We start from the raw sequence: 25,012 nt of genomic DNA on the forward strand, positions 1-25,012 counted from the left end.
TTTATGGATTAAAAGTTCGCGTTGGTGAATATTCGTAGAAAGTTGAAATTTTTGTATTTTAAAGTTGAAAAGATTTTGATAGTACCATGCATTTATGGAACAAAGTCATTGTATCAGTAAAAGATTTTTTCTGTTAATATTAAAATAAAATTTTATGGCAAAAATAAACAACATTTAATACTACAGTATCATTTTTACCGAGGTCCAAGCTGTACACACAAAAAAATATTATGGTAATGACAAAAGTAACTTACTTTTGAATTAATAAGTGGTTAAAATTTGCTACATTAAAAGTTTTTTTCTTGTTTTGAAAATAAAAACTTTTACTGCTACGGTTTTTGAAAATCTCATTGCTAACTTATTTAAAAGTTTTAACTTTTAATTCGACTGTATAATTTCTTTCATTTTGTCGTTCTCGTGAAACCGTGTACGTTTAAGTCCAAAATGTAAACAAACGTTTAGGTGATTCCGGTGGTTAGTGAGTGGTGGTCCACGACGTCAATCAAAACAGAACGCGTCCGCAGCCAGGACTTGGACACGGATACCTTCGAAGGAGGATGGTGTGGTGCGGAACAAGGTTAGGGGATTAGGGGAAAGTTGGTTTTCAAAAGGATGAGGCCAGCTTCCTGCCGGATCTGCAGCTGTTTCACGACCGAAATGGGTAAGAAGAAAGCTTGGGTGTTTGGTGGCGTTTGTGTTTGATTTTGTTTGTTTTTGTAGGACGCCGTTTATGCGGATGTGAATTTGCACCGGTTGTATTCGATTAAGTTAATTTTAACGGTGAGGAGAAGGATCCGACGGAAGAGGGAAACGACGAGAAGCGATCGGAGGTGGTCAGCGCGGATGTTGCACTCGGTGCCGGAAGTGTTGACGGAACAGTGTGGGATGTCCTGAGGGTCCGCAGTCCATTTCTCGGTGCGGGACATGTTTGACGAGTATTACATAAACATCCGGAAGAACAGTTTCAACCAGTTCTGGAAGAACCGTCTGTACGAAAGTCGCAGGTCCTGAAGCTGTCGTACTCGGATTACTTCCAGAGGTTGGAGTGATATCCGACGAACCTGATCAAGAACATCTACCTGGAATACCGAAGAAGTCACCGGTTAGTATTGAGAATGTGTTCAGTGTCTAGCTAATTTAATTTACTTTCAAACTCTTTCAGCAACTCCCGCCCGCAAACTCTCAACTCGCGACGGCGCAGCTTCGGCCGGATGAACTGGCAACATCTGTGCCATTCTCGAAGGAGGACGATTCGATCGGGAACTATCGGTTTAGGCGCTTCACTTCCCAGTCGAAAAACGTCGACTTACCTTCCCGAATTAACACCCAATGGCCAACTCCTCCAAGTTAGCCTCCAAGCCTGTCCTGATGATGACCGGCAACGAGACTACCCTGTTCTCTACATCGCTGTCGCGCTCCAAAATGTAGGCCGCGATGTTAAGCAGCATAAGCAGCAGTTTTAATATTAACATAAAAATAAAAATAGAAATAAAATCCATCTCATTTTTCGAAAATCATCACTGTAATGTTAAATGTTATTTATTGTTGCCATAAAAAGTTTCTTCTTATAATAAAAGTAAAAAACTTTTACCGATACAACGATTTTGTTCCAGAAGTGCATGGTAGTATCAAAAACTTTCCAACTTTTAAATTAAAAAGTTTGAACTTTCTACGAATATTCACCAACGCGAACTTTTAATCCAACGAACGATCTTTTTAAAATTAGAGTATTTTTTCTTTGTGTGTATCGATCCTTACGGTACGCCACCGTTAACCTCCGAATATCCCAGGCATATCATCAGAACAAGCTTGGAGGAGTCGGCCATTGGCTGATTCAGGAATGGTAGTCGACTTTTCCCGGCTGGGAAGTGAAGTGTCTGGAAGGTTCCGAGACTTGAGGCTGGTGAGGATTCGAATTCGAGCACTTTGTCCTCGTTCGAGATGTTGCAGGCTCGTCGGCCAAGTTCATTCGGCCGAAACTGCGCCATCGCGAGGTGAGCGTTTGCGTGCGGGTAGTTGCTGAAAGAGTTGGAAACTAAGTGAAGTTGGCTAGACACTGAACACGTTTCAATGCTCACCGGTGACTTCTTCGGTATTCCGGGAAGATGTTCTTGATCAGGTTCGTCGGATCTCGTTCTAACTTCCGTCGGCACCGAGTGCAACATCCGCGCTGAACACCTCCGATTATGTCGCTTCTCGTCGTCCTGCTCTTCCGTCGGTTCATTCCTCGTCGTGAAAATTAACTTGTTTGTACTTGTCCAAAAACTGGATGTAAATTTGCTTCAATGCAACGCTTGCAGCGTTATCTCCTCTAAGATCTCGTCCCAGTCTTCGCAGGAATTGACCTGCAACCACTCACCTGGGCCACCACCACCGAATGCAACCGGTGCAAATTCTCTTTCTCGATATCCGATCTTCGGCAACCGCAAAAACAAACAAAATCAATCACATACCCCAAAAAATAACGAAGTTTCCTTATTGCCCATTCCGGATGTGGAAAAGCTACAGGTTCTGCAGGAAGCTGGCCTTGTCCTTTTCGAAAACCAATCCTCGTCTGGCACCGGCACCACCCACCTTCCGCTGCCGCGTGCGGATTTGATTCGCATCGTAGACAACTCACTCACCACCACTACCAAAATGTTTGTATACATTTGGGACTTAGGCGTACACGGTTATAGCGGTATACGCACTTCGGAAGGAACCGGTCAAGAAAAAAATCAAATGGGTAGCAGCGACAGCGCAAGCAAGTCAGAGAGGGTGAAGAAAATCCCCAAGAAATCGCTCCCTCTCCTTTGTTCTGCTGTTCGTAAAGCTGTTTCTTGACCCCTATATATATCCTTCCGATCTGCATACTAGCCTTATACGAGAACGACAAATTGAAAGAAATTATCCAGTCGTATTCAAAACTATTTTTTAAATCAGTTGGTAGTGAGCTTTCCAACGAGCTTTCCAAAAACTTTAGCAGTAAAAGTTTTCATTTTTAAAACAAGAAAAAAAAACTTGTAAAGTAGCAAATTTTAACTATTTTTTAATTCAAAAGTAAGTTACTTTTTTCATTACAGTAATATTATTGTGTGTATATATTTGAGTGTTTCAATAAAAAAAAGTTCTCAAATCACGGCAAACCGAGGTTCTCCTTGTAGAGGATACCCATAGGGACTCTCATGCCAAATATCAGCCCATTTGGTTGAAATTGGCCTGTCCCCAGCGAGTTGTAATTTACATGAAAATTACTGTGGGATTTTTGTGCTTTTCAATCAATCGATCCTACAGGACAGGGGACAACATTAATTCTCTTGGAATAAAGACAGGTGTGTAGGGGATGGTCCAATGCACACATTCCAGAAGGAATTAGGGTTTTCCATTATGTCCCCAAGGTGCGCATTGGATCGACGTTCGGTGTCTCCAGAATCAACAATTCACCCTTCAAAAGCATCGCATTTACTTAGTGTGCTATAACGGCTTTGTGTAAACCACGACGCCACATGTCAGACGGTGAACACGTTTTGCGTTAGTTTGATGAACATTTTGGTTGGTGCCACTCCATTTTAGCCTGCCCAAGGAGAGAGTTTCTAGCCGGACCTCCAACTGCGACAACAGCCTTCCGTTTGGAAGTGGCGCTTAAGCTGTTGAAAGTTTCGTTTGCAACGCAGAATCGTTACATTGGGTATCCTCTACAAGGAGAACCTCGGTTTGCCGTGATCTGGGAACTTTTTGTTTGGTTGAAACACCCTGGTACACTTAAACCCCGATGGTTTGACAGCAACTGTTGTCAAACGAACGGGGTCACTTTTTAGTTTGACACCCCTTTTACACGGAGATCACACACACTATCAAAACGTTTGTTTTGATAGTGTGCGTGAGCGCCTTGTAAAAAGTGACAGATCGTCATTTTTTAGTTTGACTTTGACCAACATACGGGGTACAAACTAAAAATGTGTCAAACGAAAATGTTGCGTCTTTCAATTACAAAAAATTTGGTACCCAGACATGTATAGGTCATCGCTGAAATTTTAAAGTTATCGCAGTTTTAGTGAAAAAAGTTGATTTTTTGCCGATTTCGTCATTTTTCGGGATTGGCGCGCGGCGCGTCGAAAAGCACGGATTTTATTTTCAAAAAATCATATCTCGAAATCCTGTACATGAACTCCTCCCATTTTTTAGTATGTTACGTAAAAATGTCCGGGGAATCCGATAAAAATATTTCCAGACATAGGCTCTTTGGTTCAGACACCGTAAAAACGGCATTTTAATGTTTCATACGCCTTTTTCATATGTTAGGCTAGATTTTTGAAACTTCTTATTATTTTTCTTAGAAAGGCCAACTTATCACCCATCATTTGCGTATTTGAAATTGGTTGGCAAACCTCGAAAATCACATTACGCGTTCTATCTTTTCACCCCCTAGGGTTTAACCTTAGATTTCAGAAATTTGTTGGGTAATTTATAAAGTTTTATTTTAGAAAATCTTAAACCCAAACTTAGTTTATTTGCATAAGCGTGTAGAACTTAAATTAAATTTGAACGTCAAACTCCCTGGGCACTCCGCTCCAAATACCGCCCAGCCCTATCCAGTTTTGACAGCTGACAGCTCTTGCTCGATTTTCCTCTTTCAATCGCCCCTGCACTTTTATTTCAGTGCAGCAGTGTCAGCTCACAGTCAGCCTGCAGCAGCAGCAGTTTCGCGAGAGTTTCAAGTTCGAGTTGAGTGCGAGTTTCGATCCATCGTTTGTCCGTTTGTCCGTCGTCGTCCAGGTCCAGGAGCTCTCCCCCCAGTCGCGATCCGGAACATCCGCCGGGAAAGGTGTTTTAAAACGAAAAACGAAGAAAAAAAAAGTTGGGTGGAAAATTTGCTCGACGGCGAGACTACGTCATCCGTCAGACCCCCTTTGAGGAACGACGTTCGCGGTGTTAGAGTGTGTGTGTGTGTGCGTGCGTGTTTGTGTGCACGCGGGTGTCCGTGTCCCCCCGGAAGGTTTTTGGTGGCCAGGGCACAGGTTCCGTCGAGGAATTGTGAAGGAAGAAAATTGCATGATTTGAGGAAATTGAGCAGCTGGATAACCTCCAAGTTCGGTTGGCAGTGTGTGTAATTGTGCAAGTGTCGGTGCGTGTGTACGTGTGTTTTGTGTGATTCTTCCGGAAGGTTCCGGTGGTCCCCCCTGCTCAGAATTTGACGGTGGCCTGATTGATCATCCTACGCGTTTGAACCAACGACGTTCCGGAGGAAGTCCCGGAAATTGGAAAGCCAGAAGAAATCGTGGATTTTCCCCCGTGTCAAGGCCTACTGTTCCGCAGCTGCAGAAGAAGAGAGTCGAGGAAGAAAGAAACGAAAATACACGGTGAAGGAAAAAGAAACGATTCTCTCGTCCAATTTGGCCAGCAGAAAGCCGCAAAAGCAGAAGCAGCAGACCGTAACCGAAAAAACGAGCAGCAGAAGTGACGAGCCAACCCGGGCGAACCAGAAGCAGCAGTAACGACAACCTTGGAATAATGGCGGAATCCGGCGACGATCTGCAGCAGCAGCAGCACCAGCTCAGCAAGAATCAACCAGGTACTGTGGCCACTTTTGAGGTCGGGGGAAGAAGATCCGCAGAACGGGCACTCTTTCGAGTTTCGGAACATTCGGATATCGATCAAAGCAATGAAGTCATTAACCTTGGTGAACCAGAAATTAGTTCCCAATCACGTTGCCAACGGGTAATCCGTAAAGTTGAACGGCGCATGTGTCCCTCCCCTTGTCCCCTCGTTTCCCCGGGACGGACTGTAGTGTGGTGGAATTATTGGCACAGCAATTCTTCGCTTGAAGAACAGCTGGGTTGTAAATCGCGATTAGTAGTCTATCAATAAACTTGATTGTCACGTCTGAATCGATATTTTAGAAAGCTGCTCTTTAAGAATATCGCAAATTTACCAAAAAAGAAAGTCAAAGTAGTTATGTCACAGACATAACCGGAATGGCGTAGACTACGTAAAGTTTAGATGTGTGGGTTTGGTGAGAATCAAATCGGGTAGCAAGTTGTTTAACTTTCGACATTTTCGAAAAAATGAAATTCTTTGAAATTTTCAATAGGATTAAAAAGACTAATAAATTTTTAGCATTTCTAAGCATGAATCAATACATAATTATTGATTTTGAAGGTAAACGAGAGCAAAAGATGATAAAACCCATATTTGCCTCCCGCAGTGGGCTTGTTTCGGTGGCAAATTTGCTACCCTAGCGGTGGCGATGACGGAGTTTTTTCAAGGTGGCAAATTTGATCTCGGTATTTATAAGCCGGATGCAAAATTTGATTTTCACTCCAGCGTTGCAGATGCCCTGAGGGCACAAGCACTAACAATTGGGAATTGATTGCGTTTATTGGATGAATTTTTGCAAGAATGCTAAGAGCAGAATGGGGGGAGGGCAGAGGGGTTGGGGGCGAGAGCAGCCTTAGAAAGCTGTGCATTCCGTCGCCCCCAAAGACCAAAATTTGTTCCTGAAATTTAAATTGAAATTATTGCAGTTCGCTGCCTCATCCCGGGGATGAGGGCAACTCTTTCAACAGTTTGGAATTGAATACGACGTAACTCTTTCAGAAGCGCTCGTCGCGAATGTGACGAGCTAGTTGGATGTATACAACCATGGCTTGACCCACGAGAGGCTTTTTGGCAGAAGGCAGCAGGCGCGCGCCTCATCTTGTTGATGCCTCGTCCCGGGTGGGACGAGGGACGAGGAGTGAAGCAACTCCGAAGAGTTGGGAAGTCTTCACCCCCTACCACGAAAGATCCAAAAGGTCCGGCCATCGAGAGGCAACTGGCTGAAGGTGACGACGAGAAGGCGATGCGCACTTCTTTTCAAGACCTGTTCCCATTCTCCTGCTGCTGCTCTGGGCTGAGCTTTGCTGCTGCTGCTGCTCTGGGCTGAGCTTTCCTGCTGCTGCTGCTGCTGCTGCCGGTCCGACGTCTGAGACGTGAATGATAGAATGGGCTGAGCGCGCGTTCTTATATATGATTTCGGTCCGCTACTTCCCCTCCTTTTTCGCGACCGACACTCGGTCGCGTTGCTCGGATGATTTTCCCCTCAAAATAGGTACTTGACATTCCCGTCCGTGAGTGGGAAGCGCTCATTTTGCTTGTAAAATCTCTGCATTTTGAAAACATTTTAAAACATTCAATTGTTTCAATAGTTAAACTATTTTGCCAACAATGAAAGTTTTATAGCAAATTGCTGAATAATTTTCGAATCGAATGGAACCAAAATCGTGCCGATTCGATTTGAGGGAAGGAAGATATAAGCGATTGACGGATGACGCAATATTCCAGGGCCTTCGGCCCGGGTTTTTTGGAATGACACCCCAGTACCTTCGACAAAGACGTAAGTCTACGTCAAAAAAACCTCCCCAAAAAAATAAATAAAACAACTAAATGAAGCCCTACATGGGCACACCGTCGTCGTCGTCGTCACTGGTTCTGCAGCAGCATTGCTGCAGCAGGTCTGTTTTTTTTCTTTCTTTGATTCTTTTGCGGTGTTTTGGATTCGGTTTGTATCGGAACAACTTGCAAGATCAAAGTGATTTTCTTTTTCCAATAAGACGAACAAATTGATTAAGGTGTCCAGAGCGGAGCAAGAAGCCAGATTAGTGTTGAAATGTTGATTTGGAATGATTAAAGAGTATTCCGCAAATTTTGAACTTTTCGAAATGGAAATGTTAATCTGCAAGCATATCTAAATTCAAATTTGGAATCGTCCAACTTGTGCTTAGCAACTTTTTTTTTGTAGTAAATATTTTAAAATGTTAAAAAACAAATTGAATCGACGTAACAACTTATAATGTGGCCCTCTTAAATTTTCTTATTCTTCTAAGTATGAAGGAATGGCACGGGAAGAGGGCACCGAATACCTATTTTTACACTTAGATTTTGTTTGCGTCCGCCTATGTTTTTCTTGTTAAATTTCTAGTATTTTAATTCGCATATATGTATCTTGTTTAGTTCATGTTTGTTTATGATAATATTTGGCTTATTCACTTCCTATCATTACCTTTTACCTTTTTAGTTGTTTCATGTTTTAAATTCTATTTTTAATGATTTGCTTGTTTTTAATGTTTTCTACACGGAGAGACTGTGCCCAGAAATTTTAACAATTAAAATTGTTGATTTTACTTTCGTAAATTTTAACAAAAACGTACTTGTCACTGCCAATTTTTAGTTAAATTAACAAAAATTCAGTATTAATTTAATAACCTGTTTGTTGAAAATGCTAAAGGCAAAAAGCTAACAGATTTCCCGAACTCGAATGAACGTGCTCGACTGTTAGTTTTGATTTAGAAAAATCAAGATTTTTTTTGTTGAATATAATTAATAATTGGTTGAATATTTAAAAGATGAACTTGGGTTTGTTTACGTCTGTCATTTGAAGTCAGGATTCGAACGAGAGCGGTCGATTTGTTGAGTTTGTGTTGTTAATTATGAAGTGAGAGGATGTGAAAGGTGAAAATTACACTATTTGGCTAATGTTGAAGTGGCAAATCAAAGTGTTGCAACTGGGGAGGTGGAATTGGTGAGTAGGTTTGTTGATGATTTCTTTGCAGGTGATAAACTATGAAGAGCAAGAGGACGACCTTCGCCATGAGGACCTCTAATGCGAGTGAGTTGAACACGTTATAAGAATGTTTGATGGAAAGAGAGGGCAGTAGAAGGGAGATGCGGGCAAACTCTTAACGGATGGAGCATCCCGGGCAAATTTAACAAAATGTTGGTTAATCCAAGTAAGTATGGGTTTATTTTTGCACAATAATTTATCTAATGTGATTCTTATAAGAAAACTGAATGATTTGAAAGCTTCACGCTTACGACGGATAAAATCTTAATGAACCATTATTTTTTTTCAGAATCATCAATTATAAAATACATAGAAATGCGTACACATGACAACATAAAAAATAGAGATGAAGTAAAATATCAAAAAATAAAAATCTATAAAATATATAAAAGAAGATAATTATTATCTTGAGAGTTTTGTTGCAATACGTCTGCTCAATAAACTGGTATGTTAAACTCAAAATATTTTTTTCAGGATTCGGAGTACGTTGTATAAATTAAATCAAATGCAGTGAAAGTGTGTTGCCAAAAGTAATTGTTAAATTAATGCAAGCTTGGTAAGTAGCATTATTGATATTTCTTCTTTCCTCATTATAATTACATTTATTTACGTTCCTTTTTTCAGTTTATAGCCGAAATTAAGAATTTTGTATTAAATTACTAATAAATTCCAAATGTCTATTTGCAGCAAAAGGTTCACTTTGGTGGAAATTCTGTGTCCTGAGACCGTTGTAGATGATGATGACTTATCGGATGATTCCACAGTCATGGTAAGTGAATACAACACTTAATTTTATACAACATAATACAAATATAAGCTTTAAATTTGGTGAAAATTTTGCTCGGTTTCTATTTTTAAGAAATTCACGAGAAATTTGTAATATGCTTTTTTATTATTTTTTTTTTTAATTAATTTAATGTAATTTTTTTAAACATTAGTCAAACTTCACATGTTTTATAACAACAGTTAAAAAAAATGTTTTGATGCGTTTTTAACAGTAATTTAACAACTTAATGCAAAAAAAAACAAATTAGTACAAAACGTTAAATTTTTAGGCAGAATAAATGCGAAAATAAAAAAACTCAGCATAAATTTGTGAGGCATTATTATAAAATTTACTGCAAATTCAATAAAAATATTGCTAACAACAGCTAATTATTGACTACATGTACGAATATTTTTTTTGTATTCAAGTAAGGCATTAGTTAAAATATAGCTAGAAAATCGGCCCAGCCTATATCGTTAGATAATTAAAGAAAATATATATCAACTCTTACATAAATTATATCTAATAAAGAAATGTTTTGTTACAAACCACTAATAATTTACTCCATGCAAAAATATTTCGGTTGATACAACGAAAAAAATTGTTGAAAAATAGTTGAAAAATATGTTCCAGCCAGTTTTTAACAGAATATTCCACAATATTTCAGCTGAAAACAAGAAATTTTTAGTTAATTTTCTGAAAAAAATATTCTAGCAGTCGACTGCTAGAATTTTTTTCGGCCATTTAACCAACAAAAAATGCAATTCCAACTATTTTTTTAGTTAATTTTAGTAACTGGTGGTCAGCAATTTCGGGTTAACAAAATCAACAATCGATTGTTGAAAGAAAGCTGTGTAAAAAATTAACCCATACTTTTAGTTAAATTAACCAAGATTTTCTTAGATTTGCCCCGGCCGGTCTCTCCGTGTAAAATTATAATAAAAAGGGTGGTTTTTTCATGAAACCCTCACATGTTATGTATTTGTAGAAAGCATATGAGAAGACCTTTCTTGTGGATTAAGAATTTTCAAGATCTGACTTACCTATCTAAAATTACAAGCGGTTTAAAAAATGGTCTGAATTTACATAACCTCAAATGGTCCCGTCTGATCGCCACGAAAAAATCCTTGTAGAGGCATGCCATTTTCCTGAAAGGCGGTGTCTGTATAATCTTGACAAAAAGTCTGTAGGAAGTCTATTTTTTTTACTCGTCACTTATTTTTATTAGGACCTCTTAGGTGCTGCGATCACGTTAGGGGAGATCCATAAACCATGTGGACACTTTAGGGGATTGTAATCACTCTATAAATGAGAGGAAGGCACCAACCACCTAAAGGTGGATTAAGTAACGTTTTTTTTCTCAAAATTTATTTTCCCTAAAAGAACACCCAGTTAGCAAAATCTAAACGTAGAAATATGTATCCTCCCTGCAAAGGCTTATGAATTGATCTCAGTTGAAAGGTTCTCCAAATCTCTGAATTGCAAATGTAACATCATCCTGGAGCAGAACTGTTAAATTCTAATAAAAACACAATTGAAAATTGAAAATTGAAACTAATGATGTAAAATGGATTCTTTGGGCATACCGAAAGCACCATAAAAGTTTCAGCCGGATTAAAAAATACAAAAATTAAAATTAAAAAAACGATTTCGTAGAGAAGTGCTCCAGTGTACTGTCAACATTTATGCAACAAACAACAATTTGTTTGAACAAATAACAAATTGAATTGATAAAGAATATTTTTATATGACCAGAAAATACACTCAAAGAACAAACTACAAAAACTTTTCTGTTGTTGTTGACCGTGGACTTAAACGTTTTAAAATTTCAATCAAAATCAATGTTACCAGGGGTTAACTTCCCAACCAAAAAAACCCGCTGACCCTGATCATGAAACAGAGAAAGAGAGAGGAAAACGAAAAGATCTCCACAAAGAGAGCAAATGAAAAATCACTCAAAAACCGCCGAAACGAGCAAAACATGGACCAAGAGAAAAGTGTTGTGCACTTGAACCGAACCGAAAAACCAGCACGAACTGATGATGATCGGGGCCAAGCTGACTTTTCGTTCCATAAAGATGAGGCTTGGAAAAGCACCGTTAATGTCAAGGCCGCGCAAGATCATCTCTTCCGGGGCAAAACCAGGTCGATGAACCTCTCGCGCTCTCTCGCGGGGTGCGTTACGCATGGGAAGTTTTTTGGTATTTTGCCATGTTTGAATCGTCATTTGTATTAAAAGATGTTGGTAGCCGACTGGATTTGAACCCACATCATTGTCAACCTTGGAGTGCCCACTTTACCAACTAGGCTAATGATGCCTAGGCTAGTTAATTAAATGAATGCAAAGTTGACCTTTTCTCGCGTTGAACTCGCTTGATTTATTGGTTGTATTGGTTCAAACTTCTGCTCAATACAAACACCAACATGCGCTGCAGTGTGAAACAAAAACAACAACAACACACTATTCAATACAAAAATAGAAAAGGGCAACTTCCTGACAGCAGCAGACCACGAAATAAAAGGTACGAAGCAGGTGCATGGCATAGTCTGTATAGGAGGATTAGTGATAATTTTAGCACGCCGGTGATTAATTCGAGAATTGGATTTTTTTCCTACCCTGTTAGTGTTGAGCAAACAATGTTATTATGCCATCATTACAAACACATAAAAAACAGCTCGTTTGACGTATTTGGACTGCTTTGAGCTGTTGCATCGTCGAGGTTAGAATCCAATTTCGCCAAACTCGCATGAATTGGTATTGGTTGCCGCTTGATTGGCTTCCTCCTCCTCGATCAAAACACCAACACTAATGATGATTATTTTGGTTTCAGGAGTTGTTGTTGTGATGTCACGCGTCAATTTGACGTAACAATCTGATCAATCTTATTAGCGGAGATTGGGATCGATTTTCGTGCGACCATGTGCACAAAATTTCGTCCGGATACCTCCAATTAGACCTTTTTAAGAATTGCACTACACACTGACATTTTCATGTTTTCAGCCGTAAAATCAACACTGGTAAAGCACGTGAGTTGGTTTATAATTAGAACGCAACGCAACACGAACGTTCATTGTGAGCAGCACGGTGACTCATTGCGTGTGCGAGTAATTCAAATCATCGTTTATGGACGTGCGCCAAGGTCTCTTTAGTTAGAGACTGAGTGACGGAACACATGTGTATTTGTTCGCGGTGGTGATGTACTCAGTGGTTCGCGGTGCAGCATAACTGACCTTTTTTGCAATTACTCAAGCTATGAAAATATTTCAACTTTTTGTAAAAATACTATGAAATTTGAAATGGCTCCAAAATTATCCTATATCATTAATTTGGAACAATAAAAATGGTCATTTTTTTTAAATGTAAAGCGAACTTTTTATTATTGGTGTAGTTCAACGTTACAATCGTGACTAAACCCTCCTAGTCAGTACATACTGCTATCGTTTTGACGTCAGCCTGAAGATATTCGCGGTGGCTCGTAACCGCAGAAAATTCGTGTTTGCTCGAATCATGACAGCTTTATCAGAAAATCCCTGCAGCAATTTTTTGGCATGGTCTTTTTTTTTGCTTGGATTAATCAAATAATGGAACCAGAAACATGTTTCGTTAGCAATGACATCGCAGGGTAATCTTCGGCTAAATAATAACAGAATGAAGCATTCGAGAAAGCATAAAAACATGACAAAAGCTTGTCTAGTTGATTTGCTTTTTTTCATGTTAATTTTGCGTTTCACTTTAATGAAACAATTTCAACTTCCAAGTTCAAAAATATCATTTTAGCAATTCCATTTTGAAAATAGGTACTTAATTTTCTGTCATTCCGTAGTGACAAAATGGCCTGCTTATCGTTATCAAAAATGACAGTGCTGAAAAGTTCATGATAGCACTCATTTGGTTGCTGAAAAGTTCAACTTATCAGCACTCGTTTCGAAAGGAAAACTTTTCGACACTGTTCTGGTTTTTACCGCTGAGCAATTCTCTGAGATTTCGGTCATTCGATTTTTTTTGTATTTTTTAATCCGGGTGAAACTTTTTTGGTGCCTTCGGTATGCCCAAAGAAGCCATTTTGCATCATTAGTTTGTCCATATAATTTTCCATACAAATTTGGCAGCTGTCCATACAAAAATGATGTTTGAAAATTCAAAAATCTGTATCTTTTGAAGGAATTTTTTGATCGATTTGGTGTCTTCGGCAAAGTTGTAGGTATGGATATGGACTACACTGAAAAAAATGATACACGGTAAAAAAAAATTTGGTGATTTTTTATTTAACTTTTTGTCACAAAAACTTGATTTGCAAAAAAACACTATTTTTAATTTTTTTTATTTTTTGATATGTTTTAGGGGACATAAAATGCCAACTTTTCAGAAATTTCCAGAATGGGCAAAAAATCTTTGACCGAGTTATGAATTTTTGAATCAATACAGATTTTTTCAAAAAATCGAAATATTGGTCGCAAAAATTTTTCAACTTCATTTTTCGATGTAAAATCGAATTTGCAATCAAAAAGTACTTTAGTGAAATTTTGATAAAGTGCACCGTTTTCAAGTTATAACCATTTTTAGGTTACTTTTTTGAAAATAGTCGCAGTTTTTCATTTTTTTAAATTAGTGCCCATGTTTGCCCACTTTTGAAAAAAATATTTTTGAAAAGCTGAGAAAATTCTCTATATTTTGCTCTATTGAACTTTGTTGATACGATCCATAGTTGCTGAGATATTGCCATGCAAAGGTTAAAAAACAGGAAAATTTGTGTTTTCTAAGTCTTACCCAAACAACCCACCATTTTCTAATGTCGATATCTCAGCAACTAATGGTCCGATTTACAATGTTAACATATGAAACATTCGTGAAATTTTCCGATCTTTTCGAAAAAAATATTTTAAATTTTTTTAAACCAAGACTAACATTTTAAAAGGGCGTAATATTGAATTTTTGACCCGTTTGAAATGTTAGTCTTGATTTTAAATTTTTGAAAATATTTTTTTCGAAAAGATCGGAAAATTTCACGAATGTTTCATATTTTAACATTGTGAATCGGATTTGTAGTTGCTGAGATATCGACATTAGAAAATGGTGGGTTGTTTGGGTAAGACTTAGAAAACACAAATTTTCCTGTTTTTTAACCTTTGCATGGCAATATCTCAGCAACTATGGATCGTATCAACAAAGTTCAATAGAGCAAAATATAGAGAATTTTCTCAGCTTTTCAAAAATATTTTTTTCAAAAGTGGGCAAACATGGGCACTAATTTAAAAAAATGAAAAACTGCGACTATTTTCAAAAAAGTAACCTTAAAATGGTTATAACTTGAAAACGGTGCACTTTATCAAAATTTCACTAAAGTACTTTTTGATTGCAAATTCGATTTTACATCGAAAAATGAAGTTGAAAAATTTTTGCGACCAATATTTCGATTTTTTGAAAAAATCTGTATTGATTCAAAAATTCATAACTCGGTCAAAGATTTTTTGCCCATTCTGGAAATTTCTGAAAAGTTGGCATTTTATGTCCTCTAAAACATATCAAAAAATAAAAAAAATTAAAAATAGTGTTTTTTTGCAAATCAAGTTTTTGTGACAAAAAGTTAAATAAAAAATCACCAAATTTTTTTTACCGTGTATCATTTTTTTTCAGTGTAGTCCATATCCATACCTACAACTTTGCCGAAGACACCAAATCGATCAAAAAATTCCTTCAAAAGATACAGATTTTTGAATTTTTACATATCATTTTTGTATGGACAGCTGCCAAATTTGTATGGAAAATTATATGGACAAACTAATGATGCAAAATGGCTTCTTTGGGCATACCGAAGGCACCAAAAAAGTTTCAGCCGAATTAAAAAATACAAAAATTAAAATTAAAGAAAAAAGACCGATTCCGTAGAGAACTGCTCCGCTACATTTATTGCAATTAAAAAAAAACTTTTGAATAGGATTTCCCAGTAAATCGGGTTTCCCTGCTTTAGAGCGGCGTCTCTATTCAAAAGTTTTTTTTTTAATTGCAATAAATGTTGAATAACGTACAAATCGAGCTAAACAACTAATTTGTAGCTTGTTGTATAAACAACTTAAAAAATATAATTTATTATATTTTTAAAATCAACAAAACGCCAGTATGTTTTTCAGCGAAAATGCTCCAAAAGTAAATCTTAAGGCTGCACAGCAACCAAAATTGTCAAACTTATGGACCCAATCCTGCAACCACCTCATTGTAAAAATAGTCAAACTTTGTTGTAAATAACTTTGAAGACAGTACATTAGGGGATGAATAAGGCTACCACCTGTACGGATTTTTTCCTTACCATACGGATTTTCGACCCTCTTCGCGGATTATTAACAAGCCGGAATTTTTGTAGGGAATTTTACGCATAATACGGATTTCTACGGAATTTTAACAACCTTTTAAACATTGAATTGCTTTTTGCCTTCCTCACCTTACTGAGGAAAGGCTATAAAATCACTCAGAAAACGAACTTCTTAGTTTTACCTCCTAAACCCACCTTCATGTATACATATCGACTCAGAATCAAATTCTGAGCAAATGTCTGTGTGTGTGGTGGGATGTTGATCAAAAAAATTTGCACTGGATTATCTCGGCACTGGCTGAACCGATTTGGATCGTTTTGGCCTCATTCGATCCGTTTTGGGGTCCCATAAGTCGCTATTGAAAATTATAAAGTTTAGTTAAGTACTTCAAAAGTTATGCTAAAAAACGATTTTAACAAAAGTCCGGAAGATCGTAAAAAGGGTGGTTTTTGTAAGAAAACCCGTCATGCTATACATTTTTAGAAAGGTAATAAAAAGACCTATCCAACGCGTCAAAAATATTTAAGATCTGACAACCCTATCAAAAGTTATAAGCACTCAAGTGTCATTTATGCACTTTTCGGAGGCTGGATCTCATATATTTCGATGAAAACGTTGTCTGGATCTATCATGCGACCTGTCGTTGGATAGGTAATTAAAAGCCCTTTGTAACGAGTTCAAAAGATTGCAGATCTGACAACCCTATCAAAAGTTATACGCACTTAAGTGTTATTTATGAACTTTTTTCAGGCCGGATCTCATATATATTGATGAAAACGTTGTCCGGATCTATCATGCGACTGGTCGTTGGATAGGTAATTGAAAGACCTGACAACCCTATAAAAAGTTATAAGCACATAAGAGCCCTGAATTATGGAGATCTAACTACCCAATCTGATGGTATGAATAATGAATCAAGTTGATAGAACCCTTTTGTATCTATTTTGGATAGCATTACCCTCTAAATGTGAGGAAGGCACCATCCACCTAAGGGTGGATTAAGTAACGTTTTTTAAAGGTCCTATAAACTGTTGTATTTCACATGTTATAGGACCTTTTCAATAAAAAAAAACTCTTGAAAAGTATTCGTGAAAACACTGAGAACGATATTATTCGTAAAAGCAAACTTGACATTTCGTAAACTTTAAAACGTTTAACAAAAAATTAAGAACATAATGATTTGATTCAAATCACGCTTTATTTTATGAATACTTTTAAACGTGCAAGTCATAAGCACTCTGATAGCATTTACTGAAATTTGTTAGCTGTAAAAACGACACAATTTTATATTTTGAATTCTCAAATCTATTTAATTTAATTTATCACATCGATAGTTCCCGTAGTTTTGAAGATTCTAAAATGTCTGTAATAAAAATCTTGGTGCAAAAGCTCTGGTTGATGTGTACCGTTAAGCTACACAGTAAAAAATAATTTAAATTTGGAAGCTGTAATTTTGGAAGGTTGAATATTACCTCTTTTATGATGTAATTTTACCTCAATTTAGAATGAAAAAGTGGCATTACACCAGAAAAGTGGTAAAATTACACATTTCCAGAGGTAAAATTACACCTTTTTTCTGTCATAAAAGATGTACCCCTTCCCAGATTTAATATTACCATGATTTTTTTTCTGTGTAAAACAAAGAAGAAAAAGCAGCCTTTCAACGGTCTTTTAAGTCAAATGTCCATGTGTTTAGTAAATTCACCGTTTAAATAAGAAAAAATCCATAACTTTTTTATGTTTATTTTTTGTGTTAATAATTTTAAAAATGATTTTTATAATTTCGTGTAGACATTGCAACATTTTTGCAAAATCCATTTATTTATTCAACCGCCTCAAAAGACTTTTGAGGTTAGGTTTGGTTGGCTTTCGGTTTTTTGAGGAAAATGTTATATAACTTGAAGAAGAAATCAAATAAGTGTTTTGGTTTTCCCCTAAATAACTGAAAGCCTGCATTTTGATAAAAACACGAAATCTCACAGAAAATTCAGTCGCAATATACAGACTTTGGAATATTTACAGACAAAAAAAAGTATTTCTATGGATAACAACAGAAAGTTTCACACTGTTTCACTTATTAGCATTGTAAATCCAATAAATTCCAAGATATTTAGTAGGGAAAACACGGAATACAAATATTCAATTTGATAAATTCCATATTTTTAATTTTGAAAATTAGTCGATATGTTTAAGGGGACAAAAAAATTATAAATGACTTTTTGAAAAAAAAATAATTTTAAGAAATGAACAAACATGGACACTTTTTAAAAAAATTATCTAAAAACGGTAATTTTAAAATTCAAATAAAATTAATGTGGCTACATCTTGAAACGGTTGCACTTTATAATACAAATCTGTACTTTTCATTTGCAAACTAAGTTTTACATTCAAAACTGAATTTAAAAAAATACTAAGATTTCTAGTTTTTTCCACAATTTTGTTTTATCATAGCTCGGCGGCAGAATTTTTGTCCATACTTCTCTATAGCTGGTTGCGCTTTTTGTCCCCTACAAATTTCAAAAATTGAAAAATATAGATTTGGAAAATTGAATTGGTGTGAGAAAAAGTTAATTTAAAAACCAGCAAAAAATCCGAGTGCCTAGTTTTTTTCCGAATAGTCCTCATCAATACCTACAACTTTGCCGAAGACACCAAATCGATCAGAAAATTTCTTCAAAAGTATTTTTGAATATTTACGTATCATTTTTGTATGAACAGCTGCCAAAATTGTATGGAGACTTGTATGGATGAACCAATGACACAAAATGAGTTCTTTGATCATAGGGAAAGACAATGTTTGAACCAAATTAAAAAAATATAAATAAAATCCATTTCTTGTTTTGGTAAAGAATTACTCTGATGCCTTTTTGTTGTCTCCTACAACATACTGAAAAATACGCTCTCGAAATCGAAATGAGATTTTGCAGTCTGAAATGGTGATGATTCTAAAATTTGGTGTCAAAGAGAATTCTAGAGAACTGCTCTGAAGTAATTAAGAAAAAATCTAAAAAAAAATATCCCAATTGTTGCGAAAAGTTGAAGTACTTTTCTACATGTAATTTAATTTAATAAAATATTCTTAAAAATAAATCAAAAGCCATAGAAATCTTAACTTTTCTTTTTGTAAGAATATATTTGTGTGGCACTCCGATTAACTTTCAAAACAGAAAGTGCTTGGACTAAATTATCCCTTTTTTTTATTTCTTTATGATAAACACGGTTCACTACCAATGTTGTCACTTAACCTCATTCACACATACTTTCCAAACACACATGACACATCCACCGGAAGAAAATGTTTCCCGGCTTCTAGTCTGTAGGTGGGTGGTTCGCTGGGCGATTGAATGGAAATGAAAAGAAAAGATGAACATATACGAATGAAAACAACTCGCCACAATTCACATGGCTCTCCGTCTTCCCCCCTCTCTCGTGAGTGATGAATTTTAAACGTGTGTGTTTGTGTGCTGTGTTTATGAGGGTTTTTTAGTGCGTGTGAATGCTGCTTGTTGTAAGTAATGAGGGATGACTTGCAAGTAGTCTTTCGAATAAAATAATTGAGAAATTTTTCCTTAAATTCAATTTATTTAAATTAATTTTTAATTTTTGGTAATTTTTATGGTGAAACAAATTAACAGTCTACTGTAACATTTCCCAATTTCTTATTTTTTCAATAGTTCATATGATTTTTGCTGATTGCTACTAGAGTTACTATGCATGCGTTTTTAAAGTTTTTCGCTCCAACAAAACACCCTTTCAATGCGGTTTGCTCCGCAAGTATGTGTGTGTATGTTTGTTATACGGTGTTTATTTGTTGGGAAAAGTGGAAAAAAGAAATTCAAACTACTCACTTAATGCCTTTACCCTCCCAACGACCACCACCAACACTTGAAACTGCCGCATAATAATCACCTTCACACACCCACACTTTTGAAAGGAAAAAAAAATGAAGGGAAAACAAGGAAAAACACAACGAAACGTCAAGGTAGTTGAATGGGGGTGGCAGGGCGATGGAGCAAAACATGCCGGCCGGAATCGACGAAAATAAAAAATAAAGAAAGAAAATAAATGCAAAAGCAAAAGAAAAGCAGCGGAGAGAGAAGTGACTGAGACTAAGAAAAAGAAGAGGGTGAAGAGTGGTTAAATTTACGGTTCTTTGCACGAGTTTCCTCCTGCTCGATTGTAGTGTAGTGTGTGGACGCAAGTAGCAGCACAAGTATTTTGTATTGTTGAAGCATGTTTTGTTAATGTGAGGCCGATTATGAGAAGAGATGTTTTGAGTTTGAGTGTGGTTTTGGCTTTTTGCTTGAAACAGCTGGAAGAACCTTGATGCATTTTGTTGAAAGTTTGAAAAAAAGTACTTTTATTCAACCAAGATTGGGTAACTTTATTTTTAAACTTATAGATGAAAATGAAACATTGTAAGGAAACCCCGATGATTAAAAATTGCTTGTTGGACGTAAGTTATGGATTTTATTTCAATCGGAAATTTCAACAAAAAAGCGATTTGTGAAAATGCATTAGCATTCTCGACTACTTGCTAATAAAACGACTCATAATGCATTTTGTTACAATGTATTTCCATGACGTTTCAGACAAACACTTTGATGACCTAACTAAGCAGTAAATCAGATTATCCAAACAATATCTATACAGTATACTACTATACACCTGATGTCAGTGTAAACATTAAATTAGCACTGAAAATGTTGTTACGTGACTGTTGAAACTAAACTTGACTTTAGCTTAAATAGTTTTTTTTTGTAATTTAGAAGAACGTGATATCCAATAAAACAAAAAAGTATATTACATTTTTGAAGGTAAAATTGATGCCTTGTGCAATTTTAAGAATTGAATCCAAAATAACTAATCTATGTTCGATTATATTGTTTAAAAAACTCTTTCTTAAACGTTTCAACCTCCTTTTGTGACTTCTAATGTATGACTAATTGCACAGCTGTTCGCGCCAAAAAATGCCAACTTTCTCTAACCTCAATTCAAACTTGGCAAAACGAATTCGTACTCAACAACTTCCTAATCTGGCCATCAATCGTGCCGAAAACTCCGGCCGCCCACACACGGTATCCTTTTGAGGAAGAATTAAAATTCCAAACATTTTCGCTGCTGCAGCAGCTACATTTGCAATGCATTTTTACATTAGTCGGTTGCCTGCATTCCACATAGCTATACCTTAAGGTGCTACCAATTCACACCTTATCTACAGCACCAACACTGAAAACAAATCCAATATCTTTAGCTTTTTTTTGCAATTGTTTCTGCAGTGTGTTTAGTAGCCATGGCCGTGACAGTGTAAAAGTTTTTCTCGAGCACCTTCACTGGTATTGTATTGCGATAACAAAAGCAACAACAATTACAATAACAAAAAAAAGCCTTCATCAAAGTCAAAACTATGTGCGCTGTTGCATGTTGCACTTTAGTTGTAGCTGGCGCCACCAACTCGCCTCTCCCTCTCTTTTGCAGCTATGTTCCGTCAGTTGATGAGCACTACGAAACGTTGGAAAAGTATTGTATTGTTTAGTAAGTGAATTATTTCAGCTAACCTCTACGTTTTTGCAAAAAGATTTTTAGATTTTTGAATGTTGCGGGCTGTTCAAACATAAAAGGTCAATTCAATTCATTTTTTGTGAATTATCAGATCAAAATTTTGCGTATCTTATAATTAAACATGGAGTAAACAAAAAAAACTGTACTTCGAAATTTGCTGGAAACATTTTGCAAATAAATTAATCAAAAAGGCATAGCATAGTTTAGCATTGTTGTCTACCCGTAGTTGCTACTCCGGTATTGACCAGGAAAAGAACGGACTGATTTTATCACTGCTAGCTAGAAAAAAGGGTGCCGAAAAACACGATCGGACTTGCAGAGCAAACGCGAGGCCCCGCTGCCTGCAATCGACTCCGAACAGCGATACAAAAGAAATGAACGAAATTAAAATAAACATGAAAAACCAAGACAGCGCGTCCCCACTGCCAGCGTACTAATCATTTGCTTGAATACAGTCAAACCTCGCATAAGAGCGCCTCGCATATGCAACTTTGCATATACGAGTCATTCCACCTGATTCAGTTTTGTCGCAAGAGTTGCATATGCGAGGTACAGGGCTTATGGGATTTTGGCTATATGGGAGACATGGCCTATATTTTTATAGAAAATCATCTTAACTATACAAATTTATAGTGTTTTGGAATCGTTATGAAGTCAGCTATACAGCTACACCAAATTTACAAGGTTTACGATGTTCTAGGTCATCCGAAACTTCCTCGAGTTGAGGCCTATGTGTTCACCGCCATACAAGTATGAGGTAGGCGATTGTGACTGTGGTTTTTGACCTCAGATCATATCCGGATAGCCTCAGGGCGGTTCAGGGACTAGTCTACCGATGTGTGGTGATGTTCTGGGTCTCCTGCAGAGTCCTGGGAGTTACGGCCGATGGGTCTAGCGCCGTAACAAGATAGAGGTCAGTGGTTTTTGACCTCAGATCATATCCAGATAGCCTCAGGGAGGTTCAGGGACTAGTCTACCGGTATGTGGTGATGTTCTAGGTCTTCTGTAGAGTCACGGGAGTTACGGCCGATGGGTCTACCGCCGTAACAAGATAGAGGTCGGAGGTTTTTGACCTCAGATCATATTCAGATAGCCTCAGGGAGGTTCAGGGTTTAGTTTAACGATGTGGTGATTTTCTGGGTATTCTGTAGAGTCCCGGGAGCTACGGCCGATGGGTCTACCGCCGTAACAAGATAGAGGTCGGAGGTTATGACCTCAGATCATATCCGGATAGCCTCATGGAGGTTCAGGGGCTATACCGCCGTAACAAGATAGAGGTCGGAGGTTATATGTCATCTATAGAGTTCTGGAAGTTACGGCCGGAAGTTCTACCGTCGTTAAAAGGCAAAGTTCGGTAATTTTTGACTTCACAACATATCCGGATAGCCTCAGGGTAGTTCAGGGACTAGTCTTTCTAAATGTGGTGATGATCGGGGTCTTCTAAAGAATTCCAGGAGTTATAGCCCATCTGTAACTCCCGGAACTCTACAGATGACCTAGAACATCTTTAGATATACGTTTACTTGTCCCCGGACCTCCATGAGGCTATTCGGATATGATCTGAGGTCAAAAACCACCGACCTCTATCTTGTTACGGCGGTAGACACATCGGCTGTAACTCCCAGGACTCTACAGAATACCCAGAACATCACCACATCATTAGACTAGCCCCTGAACTTCCCTGAGGCTATCTGGATAAGATCGGAGGTCAAAAACCTCCGACATCGATCTTGTTACGGTGGTAGACCCATCGGCCGTAACTCCCAGGACTCTACAGGAGACCTAGAACATCACCACATACCGGTAGACTAGTCCCTGAACCTCCCTGAGGCTATCCGGATATGATCTGAGGTCAAAAACCTCCGACCTCTACTTTGTTACGGCGGTAGACCCATCGGCCGTAACTCCCAGGACTCTACAGCAGACCCAGAACATCACCACACATCGGTAGATTGTTCCCCGGACCTCCCTGAGGCTATCTGGATATGATCTGAGGTCAAAAACCTCCGACCTCTACTTTGTTACGGCGGTAGACCCATCGGCCGTAACTCCCAGGACTCTACAGCAGACCCAGAACATCACCACACATCAGTAGACTAGTCCCTGAACCGCCCTGAGGCTATCCGGATATGATCTGAGGTCAAAAACCTCCGACCTCTAATTTGTTACGGCGGTAGACCCATCGGCCGTAACTCCCAGGACTCTACAGCAGACCCAGAACATCACCACACATCGGTAGACTAGTCCCTGAACCGCCCTGAGGCTATCCGGATATGATCTGAGGTCAAAAACCACAGTCACAATCGCCTACCTCATACGTGTATGGCGGTGAACACATAGGCCTTAACTTGAGGAAGTTTCGGATGACCTAGAACATCGTAAACCTTGTAAATATGGTATAGCTGTAAAGCTTACTTCATAACGATTCCAAAACACTATAAATTTGTATAGTTAGGATGATTTTTCATAAAAATATCGGCCATGTCTCCCATATAGCCAAAATCCCATAAGCCCTGTACCTCGCATATGCGTGCTTCGCATAAGAAACCCCCATATGAGTTGCATATGCGAGGTTTAACTGTATTTTGCAAATGAATAAAACAAAATTAGACAAAAACTAAAGTGTTTACTGAGAGGAAAAATGTGTTCTTTTGAAATTTAATTGCCAAAAAGTCAAACCAATTTTATGACTTTATTTTTATATGTGAAATCAAATTTACAATAAAAAGTTCTTTACATAAAAATTTATATCCTGCACCGTTTTTAAGTTAGCCACTTAAAATTCATTTTAAGCTGAAAACGTGACTTTTTTCATTTTAAAATTTAGTGTTTTCTCTAACTTTGCAGGGTTATTTTTTAAGAGTGTAACAATGTTCTACAAAGTTGCAGAGTAGACAATTACAATAAATTTGATACATAATCATAAGGGGTTTGCTTGTAATCATCACGAGTTATCTGAATTTTACGAAGAAAAAAAAAGTATTAAAAAAGTTTCTGTGTCGATCATGGCCGTTCATCGTCACCCGCGACAGACACGAACGACAAAACAAAGAAAAACGCAAAAAGTAACTTTTTCAAAACTTTTTTTTTCATAAAATCGCGATTACTCGCTATGGTTATAAGCAGGGTTGTTAAAATATCAAAATATCAGCTCTCAGCAACTACAATTATCCTGCCTTAATATTCATGCCTCAAATACAACTGCTCTTCTCTCCTTATTGAAACTCTCAGCGCCGAACAAAGCCGAACATGTTTTCGTGTTTACACACTCGCGATTGACATTTTTCTTTTCTCTCTCATTCCCGCTTCCACGATCATCCTACCGCAACAGCGTTTAACCACAAAAGCCGACACAAAACCAATTTCTCAAACGCAGTTTAACGTGACGTCAGCTTTTCTATCACTTATTTGCAACACTGGTTATAAGCAAACCCATATATTATTTTTTTTTGTAATTGTCGTCTCTACAACTTTGTAGAACATTATTGTTACACTCTAAAAAGTAACCCTGCAAAGTTATAAAAAAAATTAAACTTTAAATTGAAAAAAAATGTTCTTAATTAAAAAATTACCCTTCTGGGTAAATCCAGATTTGAAAAGTACATAAAATTTCCCTTAAAATTACATGTTCCAAAAAATTTTACAGTTGAGTAAGGGACCATCCATAAACCACGTGGACAATTAAGGGGGGGGGGTATGGCAATTGTCCACGCTCCATACAAAAAAAAGTTTTTTTTGTATGGACAATTGTCCACGGGGGGGGGGGGCTAGATTTAAAAAAAAAGTGTCTACGT

At 37.4% G+C, this 25,012-nt stretch overlaps 1 long non-coding RNA gene across 1 annotated transcript; it reads left to right on the forward strand.

Moving 5' to 3' along the window:
* The first annotated feature begins 299 nt into the window (after positions 1-299).
* LOC128093493 (uncharacterized) lies at positions 300-1,741 on the forward strand. The gene is made up of 3 exons (XR_008212529.1): positions 300-661; positions 721-1,102; positions 1,163-1,741. It is a non-coding gene; the product is annotated as an uncharacterized LOC128093493 (long non-coding RNA).
* Positions 1,742-25,012: the final 23,271 nt, after the last annotated feature.

Source organism: Culex pipiens, chromosome 3 (assembly GCF_016801865.2).
Source record: "Culex pipiens pallens isolate TS chromosome 3, TS_CPP_V2, whole genome shotgun sequence".
Lineage (NCBI taxonomy): Eukaryota > Metazoa > Arthropoda > Insecta > Diptera > Culicidae > Culex > Culex pipiens.